Genomic DNA, 10589 nt, shown 5'->3' on the forward strand with positions numbered 1-10589 from the left:
AGCTCTACAAGATATTACAATAAACATTTTACATACAATATAATATCTGATGTAATTAACTAATTAAACCTATCGGCTTAATGCATTTCCATCAATAATAAATCATCTATATAGCGTGCCATGCTAATCTGGAAAAGATAAACCTGCCAGTGTAACCCTAGGTAACCCTGGACCTATTTGCCGGTAAAAGAAAATATGCAAATATGAATATACCAATGATTAATTCTTCAAAACAAAGTGTCCACATGATGTCTTCAACATTACCAAGTGTCTTCCATATCATTCCAGATACCGGTGAACATTATATCCTACCGGTGAACCATATACCAGTAACTATGCAATAGTTACTTGCTTGCCGGTGAATGTTGTTGGATCTCCAAAGTGCTTGTTTTTCAGTAGGTGTTGACATCAATGAAAAAACCATACCAAAATACCAACAACCTCCCCCTTTGGCATTGATGGCAACACAAGATGGAAAAACCATCAAAGTGCCAAAATAGAAATGCCAAAATAGAAATGCCAAATACCAAAAACCAACAATCTTAATTTCTCCCCCTGGGAGCAACATGTGTTTATCCAAAGATTTATTTTCAATACCAAGCTCTCCTCAAAAGATAATGTGTTTTTCCATAGATATCTCTCCCCGTTTGACATCAAATGGCAAAGTTATACAAAATACCAACTACTCCCCCTGAGAAGTAGCTTCCTCATCAAAGACCGGATTAAAAGATTTGTCTTTTAATTCTGCTGGTTGATGACAATCATCAACTGTCTAAGTCTCTACCGGTGGTGGTATGACTCCAAGTTGATCTCTAAAATATTCAAAATTCTCCTTAGGCAAAAGTTTTGTGAAAATATTTGCAAGTTGTTCTTTAGTATTCACATAAACTAGTTTTATCTCTTTTTCTTCAACTTTTTCCCTTAGAAAATTTAGTTTGATAGAAACATGTTTTGTTTTGGAATGTAATACCGGATTTTTAGATATATCAATTGCTATAGTGTTATCACAATATATAGTAATGGGTTCCTTGCATTTTAGCTATATGTCTTTCAACATTTGCTTAAGCCATAGTACCAGTGTACAGTTACTTGCTACTGCAACATATTTTGATTCTACTATTGATAAAGATGTACAACTCTATTTCTTACTCAACCAAGAAACTAATCTCTTTCCAAGAAAGAATGCTCCTCTAGTGGTGCTTTTTCTATCATCATCATCTCCTGCCCAATTTGCATCTGTGTATGCACATTTATCAAAATTTTCATCTCTAGGATACCATAATCCAAGATTTGTTGTGCCTTGTAAGTACTGGAAAATCCTTTTTACTGTTGATTCATGATTTTCCCTAGGATTACTTTGAAATCTAGAAACAATACATACTGCATTCATAATATCAGGCCTAGTTTGTGTCAAATATAGTAAACCTCCTATCATAGATTTGTATCTAGTTGGATTAACAGGTGTAGATTCACCCCTTTGAGATAATTTGACATTTGTAGTCATAGGTGTGCTTACCAGTTTAGAGTTCTCCATCCCAAATTTATTTAGTAATTCTTTCAAGTACTTGGATTGACTCAAAAATATACCTTTATCAATCTGTGAAATTTGCAATCCTAAAAAGAATTTTATTTCTCCAATCATAGACATTTCAAATTCTTGCTGCATTTTAATAGAAAATTCCTTACATAATCCATCTTCTCCTCCAAAGATTATATCATCAACAAATACTTCAATAATCAAGATGTCATCATTAGTTATTTTGTAATATAAATTTCTATTTGCATTTCCTTTAGTAAAACCAATCTTTAAAATATACTTATCCAACCTTGCATACCAAGCTCTTGGGGCTTGTTTTAATCCATACAAAGCTTTTCTTAACCTGCAAACCATATCATTGTCATTTGTCAAGGAAAATCCATCAGGTTGTTCAATATATACTTCCTCTTCAAGATCTTCATTCAAAAATGCACATTTAATATCCATTTGATAAACTTTGTAGTCCTTGTGAGCTATAAAAGCCAAGAATAATCTAACTGCCTCAATTCTGGCTACTGGTGCAAAGGTTTCATTGTAATCAACTCCTTCTCTCTGAGAATATCCCTTACACACTAGTCTTTCTTTATTTCTAACAACCTTACCATCTTCATTAAGTTTATTTCTAAATACCCATTTGGTTCCACTAACATTTTTATCTTTAGGCCGGGGAACTAATGTCCAAGTATTATTTTTCTCAGTTTGTCCTAATTCTTCTTCCATAGCTTTAATCAAAAATTTATCTTCACATGCCTCATTGATAGATGATGGTTCAATTTGAGAATAAGACATACCTCTTCATTTTCCAATCTTCCTCTTGTCATAACTCCTTAAAATTTGTTTCCAATTATCTAATCTTCAGAATGATTCAATCTTACATACCAGGGTGTCTTAGTTTGTTATTGTTCTTCAATTACTAAGGAATCCTCTGATGATACTGGGGTAAATGGATCTTCATTCTGTACCGGTGGATTCAGTGTAGATTCATATTTTATAATTTCTGTTGCCGGTTCAGAGTCTATATACCTTGAAGTTCCTCTGAATTGTTCATCAATCTTTACATTTGTACTCTCAACAATTTTCTGCAATCTCTTATTAAAACATCTATATGCCTTGCTCTTAGATGAATAACCAAGAAATATTCCTTCATCACTTCTAGGATCAAATTTGCTAATATACTCATCTCTTCTAATAGAGCATTTACTTACAAAAATTCTGAAATACTTAAGAGTAGGAGTATTACAAAACCATAGTTCATGAGGGGTCTTACTGATTTCACCTTTGATGTGAACTTTGTTGAATGTATAGACAACAGTACTAATTTCCTCTCTCCAATACACGTGGTAGATTTACTTCTGATAACATACTTCTTGCTGCATCCAAGATAGTTTTGTTTTTCCTTTCAACAACTCCATTCTATTGTGGTGTCTGAGGTGCTGATAACTGTCTTCTGATTCCATTCACTTCATAGAATGTATTAAAGTCCTTAGATGTGAATTCTCCTCCTTGATCTGATCTTAAACATTTGATTTTGTTACCGGTTTCATTTTCAACCATTGCTTTGAATAGTTTGAACTTCCCAAGTGCTTCTAATTTTTCTCTAACAAAAGTAACCCAACACATTCTACAATAATCATCAATAATTAGCATGAAATATCTATCACCTTGTAAGCTTTTAGTTCTAGCTGGACCACATAAATCAGTGTGAATTAAATCAAGAGCATTATTGAATTTTTCTAGAATACTTTTGAAACTAGCTCTAACTTGTTTTCCAAATTGACATTCCTTACAAATTGTATTATGAGGTTTCAGAACTTTAGGTAGATCTCTAACTGCCTTAGAAGTACTGATTTTTACCATGCAATCAAAGTTTACATGACATAGTCTCTTATGCCATAACCAACTTTCATCTATATGTGCAATTAAGCATGTCTTTTCACAATTATTCAAATGAAAGATATTACCTCTAGTCTGATTAGTAGTTGCAATTTCCAAACCAGTTCTATTCATGATTTTGCATTTTCTATTTTTAAATTGTAACAGAAATCCTTTCTCAACTAATTGACCAACACTTAAAAGATTATTCTTTAATCCTTCAACATAGTAGACATTGTCAGTGTTATGCTTACCATCAAGAGATATTGAACCCTTACCTTTGATTGAAAAGGCTTTGTCATCTTCAAATCTTACTAAACCTCCATTGTATTCTTAAAAGTTCAAGAATTTACCTTTGTCTCCAGTCATGTGATGTGAGCATCCTGAGTCAATGATCCATTCATCCTTTGCTTCAACTTTAGCTGCTAGGGCTTGTTCTATCGGTTGAGTAGTGGGTATCGGTTGATCCTTTGTTATAGCAACAAAAACCCATCCATTGTCTATCATATCCTCATCAGAATCATCAGTCACACCTTCATCAACAATGTAACAAGATTTGTCTTTGTTCTTCTTAAATATGTATCTCTGATATTCAGGATTAGGCTTGTATGTTCTTCTAGCTTCTTCTCTTAGTCTAGCATGTCTATCAGGGCATCTCAAAGCCATATGACCAATCTTATTGCAGTTAAAATATTTAAATGGTGCTTTACCTTCATACTTACTTCCAACATGACCTTTTGGCATTTTTCTTGCAAATAGTGCTTCAAGTTCATCAAGCTCTTCATTCTCCTTCCTAGTTTCTTCAAGTTCTCTTGCATAAAAGGCTTTCCAGTCTGATTTGTCAAATGATGAAGAAGATGATTTTGATGTTTTAAAGGCCAAATTAGTTTTTATAGTAGCAACAAGACCAAATTCCTCAATTTCAAAGCCTAAAAGTTTTCCAATCAATGTATCCCTAGTTACTGATATATTAGGCATTGTTCTTAACTCATTTATAGCAGTAACCTTCATTTTATATGCCGGTCGCAATCCTCTTAAGATTTTTGAAATAATTTCATCCTCACTCAGAGTTCCTCCACAACATTTAATACCCAAAACAATTTCATTTACTCTTTCCATAAAAGCAAAAATCCTTTCATCTTCTTCCATTTTCAGATGTTCATACCTGACTCGGAAGCTTTCAAGTTTTGCAATCTTGATTGTGGAATCTCCTTCATTTAGTGTTTCCAAATGATCCCAAATAGCTTTAGCAGTAGACCTATCTGATAATCCCATGATTTGTTGATCTGATAATGCACTTAGAAGTGCTTCTCTTGCTTTGCAATCATTTTCTTCATCTTTAGCTAAGGTAGTTGGAGCAGTCTGACCAGCTACAGCAGTAGTATAACCATTTTTTGTAACTTCCCAGATGTCTTTACCAATGCAATTTAGATGTGTCTCCATCCTGATCTTCCATATCCCATAGTTGGTTCCATCAAGTTTAGGACTGTCCTTCCTAAAATAATTAGTAGACATTGGATCTCCTCAAGTTGTTAAACTTCTGCAAAAGAGGACTAGGCTCTGATACCAATTGTTAGGTCCCATAAACAACTGAGAGAGGGGGGGGGGGGTGAATCAGTTGTAAAATAAATTCAAACCAAAAACCAATTAACCAACTTAATGCTTAATATTGGTAAAGTAGTTAAGTATGCTGGTAGATAGTGTTAACAGTAAATTGCTATACTGATAAAGGTTAATGCATGAAACATAAACATAAAGTCATCCACAACACATAACACCAATATTTGTACGTGGAAACCCTGTAAGGGGAAAAACCACGGTGGGAAACCTTACCCACAATTAGATGATACTACTGCAGATAGTAAGTGTACATAAATGGGGTCTGCACATGCAGAAAGGCCAACAGCCTAGAGCTCACTGCTCAATCACAAAATGGGAGTCACACTAACTACAGTTGGATGGTTAAATCCAATAAGAATGTACTGCACAAAATAGCATCTTCATATGCTAGATTCAGTATCGGTGTAATGCTGATATGCTTATACAAAAACCTAGCTTCACCTTCAAATGATGTCTTCATGTATACCTCTGCTGAATCTTGCATATACCTTCACTCAATTCTTTTTTGCATTCCATGCTTGATCTTACAAATAAGATCTTACATTTATACCATAACCTAAGACCAATTTTAGTAGGTTGGCTCTACAAGATATTACAATAAACATTTTACATACAATATAATATCCAATGTAATTAATAGATTAAACATGTCAGCTTAATGCATTTCCATCAATAATAAATCATCTCCATAGCATGCCATGCTGATCTGGAAAAGATGAACCTGCCGGTGTAACCCTAGGTAACCCTAGACCTATTTGTCGGTAAAAGCAAATATGCAAATATGAATATACCAATGATTAATTCTTCAAAAAATAGTGTCCACATGATCTCTTCGACATTACCAAGTGTCTTGCATATCATTCCAGATACCGGTGAACATTATATCCTGTCGGTGAACCATATACCAGTAACTGTGCAATCATTACTTGCTTGTTGGTGAATGTTGTTGGATCTCCAAAGTGCTTGTTTTTCAGTGGTGTTGACATCAATGACAAAACCATGCCAAAATACCAACATGATAATGGGAAATATGATCAAGGAGATTAAGTGGTTAGCTATTGTTTATAAATAAGGAACTGTTGATAAACAATGTATGCGGGCAAGTGTATGCCCAAGGATGCTACATAGTGAATATCGAGCACTGAAGCTTGAAGACCTATTTTGAATAACAGAGTATAGAGCCCAATAGATGGACAAGATTAGTTTTATGTCTATATTGTATTGAGCAAATAAGAATCTGCTTTAACATTTTAGATGTGAAGTTGTAGATAGATTTTTATTACTGTTATTTTGTGAAGTGACAGAAAATCTCTTAACCGAGTGGACTTAACAGTCTTATTTGTAAAACCCTCTAGCAAGGTGACATTATGATTGAGTGTTTGAAATCCTTTAACAAGGTCACTTCTAACAAGGTGAAGATCCTAACAGATCTGAGGGAAATCCCTTAACCGGGTCACATCTAGCAATGTGTTTGTAATCTTTAACAGGATTTTCTTTTAACCGAGCATACTCTAGAAGAGTATATTTCTTAGTGGGTCCGAAATCCCACAGTGGTTTCCCTATTTGGGTTTCCACATTAAATCTGGTGTTATGAGTGTTATGATGTTTATATGCCTTTGAGTTTGCATGTTTAGCAGTTTTGGTTATATTACTGAAATATATGCTACCGAGGTTGAATCTGATGTTTTTATGGAAGATTAAGTTTGTATGATTCACCCCCCCCCTCTCATCTTATTAGCTTGGCATATATACTTACATTAAGTATCAGAACTATCACCACTTATATGTTTAGATGACTGGAAATGATCTGAAATGAGCTAATACTGATATTAGTGAAGTTGTTAATGTTTTAGTTAAATGGTATTTGAGTTTCAGATCTGTTGCATTGTATCATTGATGTTTTGGTCAACAGGTAAAGTTTGACAGTGCAATTGCAGTTTTTTATACAGTGACTAAACCAGTTAGTTTAGTGATTGGATTCTGAGTTGAAAGTTTGTTTGGTGAAAGTTTAGTTTATTTTCTATCTACTTATTCACCCCCCCTCTTAGTAGTTGACCGGATTCTTATAGCTTCATCATATTATCAACCGGATTCTTTGATATGTCAATAGCAGCAGAGTTATTACAGTGAATAATGACTGGTCCCATGCAATGCATTTTGATGTCCTTCGACATTTTCTTCATCCATAGAACTAATGTATAGTTAGTAGCAACAACAACATACTTAGCTTCAGCAGTAGATAAAGAAGTACATGATTGTTTCTTGCTGATCCATGAAACCAACTTCTTTCAAAGAAAGAAAGCTCCACTAGAAGTACTTTTCTGATCATCAGCATCACCTGCCCAATCTGCATTTGTATATGTAGATAAAGTAAAGTCATCATCCTTAGGGTACCACAAACCATATTCATATGTACCTTGCAAATATCAAAAAATCCTTTTCACCGCACTCTCATGATTTTCTCTAGGATCACTTTGATATCTTGATGCAATACAAACATCATTCCTTATGTTAGGCCTAGTGTGAGGCAAATATAGCAAACCTCTAATCATAGACTTGTATCTTGTAGGATTTACCTGTGTAGAAACATCTTTCCTTGTCATTTTCTCACTTGTAATCATAGGAGTACTTACCGGTTTAGAGTCTACCATACCAAATTTCTTCAGCAATTCCCTAGCATACTCAATTTGACAGATGAAAATACCTTTATCAGTCCGAGTAATCTGCAAACCTAAGAAAATTTTTATTTCCCCAATCATAGACATTTCAAATTCTTTCTCCATAATTTTTAGAAAATTCCATGGACAACTTATCTTCACCTCTAAAAATGATGTCATCAACAAAAACTTCAATAATTAGTATATCATCATCAATGACCTTATAATATAGATTACTGTCAGAATTACCGTTAGTGAAACCAAACTTCAAAATATATTTATCCAACCTTGCATACCAGGCTCTAGGTGCCTATTTCAATCCATATAAAGATTTCCTTAACCTACAAACCATGTTTTTATCATCTAAAATGAAAAAACCAACAGGTTGCTTAATATAAACTTCCTCATCAAGATCCCCATTCAAAAATGCACACTTAACATCCATTTGATAGACCTTGTAGTTTTTATGTGCAACATAGGCAAGAAATAATCTTATAGCCTCAATCCTAGCTATAGGTGCTAAATTTTCACCATAATCAATTCCTTCCTTATGAGAATATCCTTTACAGACCAATCTAGATTTATTCCTTACAACTTGTCCATCTTCATTCGATTTATTCCTAAAAACCCATTTAGTTCCAATAACATTCCTATTTTTAGGTCAGGGAACTAAAGTCCACATGTTATTCTTCTCTATCTGATCTAATTCTTCTTCCATAGCTTTCATCCAACATTCATCTTTACATGCTTGAAATACTGATACCGGTTCAACTTGAGAGATTAAACATACCTCATTAGTTTCCAGTATTCTTCTTGTCATCACTCCATTGTTCTTATCCCCAATGATATGATCTTTTGAATGATTCAATCTCACATACCTAGGAGTCTTCTGACTCTTTGTTCCTCTTCCCGATTCTTCAGTTACTATTGAATGTTTTGATACTACCGGAGTAACTGGTTCAACATTATGTTCCGGTAAAGATGTTACCTATTCAGTTATTATCATTTCCACTATCGATTCTTGCTTAGAAGCTCTTATTTGACTTCTATTCAGCTCATCCATCTTGACATTAGCACTCTCCACAATTCTCTGCAATCTTTTGTTATAACATCTATATGCCTTGCTTTCCTTAGAATAACCAAGAAATATCCCTTCATCACATCTAGGATCAAATTTGCCAATGATATCATCTTTCCTAATATAACATTTACTACCAAAGATTCTGAAATACTTAGATGTAGGTGTATTTCCAAACCATAATTCATAAAGTATCTTACCGGTTTCTCCTTTGATATGTACTCTGTTGAATGTATAAAGTGATATGCTCACTACTTCTCTCTAGTAGATATGAGGTAGATTATCTTCCATCATCATTGTTCTAGCAACATCCAAGATAGTTTTGTTCTTCCTTTCCACGACTCCATTTTGCTAAGGTGTTCGGGGAGCAGAAAATTGTCTCCTTATACCATGCTTCTCACAAAAGTTATTAAACTCACCGGATGTGAATTCTCCACCATGATCTGACCTTAAACATTTAATCTTCAATCTTGTCTCTGTTTCAACTTTAGCTTTAAAGATTTTAAAATTTTCAAAAGCCTCAAATTTCTCCCTTAGAAAACTAACCCACCTCATTCTAGAATAATCATCAATGGTTAGCATGAAATATCTATCACCTTTAAAACTTTTAACTCTAGAAGGGCCACACAAATTAGTATGAATAAGATAAAGAACATCATTAGATTTATCTTTTATACACTTAAAAGAGGTTCTGATTTGTTTTCCCATTTGACATTCTTTACATACCGAATTATAGGGCTTCACAATCTTAGGTATAACTCTAACTTCCTTAGTTGAATTGATCTTTACAATGCAATCAAAATTCACATGACATAGCCTTTTATGCCATAGCCAACTCTCATCAATTTGTGCAATCAAATATGTCTTCTCACCAAAATTCAAATGAAATATATTACCTTTTGTCTGAGTACGGTTGCAATCTCCAATCCAGATGTATTAATGATTTTTCATTTTTCATCCTTGAATTGTAATTCAAATCCCTTGTCCACCAATTATCCCACACTCAAAATATTATGCCTTAAACCTTCAAAAATAATAAACATTATCAGTATTGTGTTTATCATGCAATGATATAATTCCTTTTCCCTTGATCATACATGCTTTGTCATCTCCAAATCTAACCAGACCGCCATCAAATTCTTAAAAAGATACAAACTTCCTTTTATCTCGAGTCATGTGATGTGAACATCCACTTTCAATAACTCATTCATCCTTACGTTCAATTTTAGCAGCAAGTGCCTTTTCTTCAGGTACACTCTCTTCTAGTGTTAGAACATCTTCCTTGATAGCCAGGAACACCCATTCCTTTCCATTTCCAGAACTACTAGTAGAGTCTTGTGTCGGTTCATCATCAAAATCAGTCACACCTTCCTCATCTGCTATGTAGTGTAATTTATCTTTGTTTTTCCTGTACTTATACTTGTTCTGATATCCAAGGTTAGGATTAAAAGATCTTCTATATCTTTCTTCAAATCTTGAATTCCTTTCAAGACATCTAGATGAAAAATGACCTATCTTATTACATGCAAAACATTTAAAAGGTTCTTTTCCTTCATACTTACTTCCTATCGGTCCTTTAGGTACTCTTCTAGCAAATAGGGCTTCAAGTTGCTCAAATTCATCATCTTCTCTCTTCATATCATCCAATTCCTTTGCATACAAAGCTTTCCAATCTTGCTTGCTAGTTGATGGTGTAGATGCATGAAAAGAAGGTTCAGACTTCACAACTCTAGAAGGTCCAAATTCTTCATTTTATAAGCTAGAGGTAAAGATCTCAAAACTTTAGAAACTATTTCATCTTCACTCAGATTTCCACCACAACATT

This window comes from Cryptomeria japonica, chromosome 5 (genome assembly GCF_030272615.1).
Source record: "Cryptomeria japonica chromosome 5, Sugi_1.0, whole genome shotgun sequence".
Classification (NCBI taxonomy): Eukaryota; Viridiplantae; Streptophyta; class Pinopsida; order Cupressales; family Cupressaceae; genus Cryptomeria; species Cryptomeria japonica.